The sequence below is a fragment of the Trachymyrmex cornetzi genome, unplaced genomic scaffold, assembly GCF_001594075.2.
Source record: "Trachymyrmex cornetzi isolate Tcor2-1 unplaced genomic scaffold, Tcor1.1 scaffold1430, whole genome shotgun sequence".
In the NCBI taxonomy this organism is placed as follows: Eukaryota; Metazoa; Arthropoda; class Insecta; order Hymenoptera; family Formicidae; genus Trachymyrmex; species Trachymyrmex cornetzi.
The window spans coordinates 8,871-9,293 of NW_017296017.1; positions in this window are offsets into that span (position 1 = coordinate 8,871).

Consider the following 423-nt stretch of genomic DNA (forward strand, 5'->3'; position numbering starts at 1 on the left):
CTGCCGCGACGCAACAACAGTCAATCATGAATTGCTTCTCCTGAAACTTTCCGCTATTGGTCTCTCTAGCTGCTCTTTATCCTTTCTGTGCTCTTTCCTTACAAATCGCTCTCAATGTGTCCTTCTTTATAATCTTTCTCCTTCCTTCTCCTGCTATCGTAAGATTCCATCTGGTGTTCCACAAGGTTCCATTCTTGGTCCCCTGCTTTTCACTCTTTTCACAGCTGCCCTCGCCTCCGTCCTGCTCAAATCTAAATTGTTCATGTATGCCGATGATGTTGTTCTTCTATATTCTTTTCAACTAACTAATGCTTCTACCGCTGTAACTGACATAAATCAGGATCTCTGCTTGATGTCTGAATGGGCCTCCTCAAATGCACTTCATCTTAATCCCTCTAAGTTCTCGTTGATTGTGGCAGGATC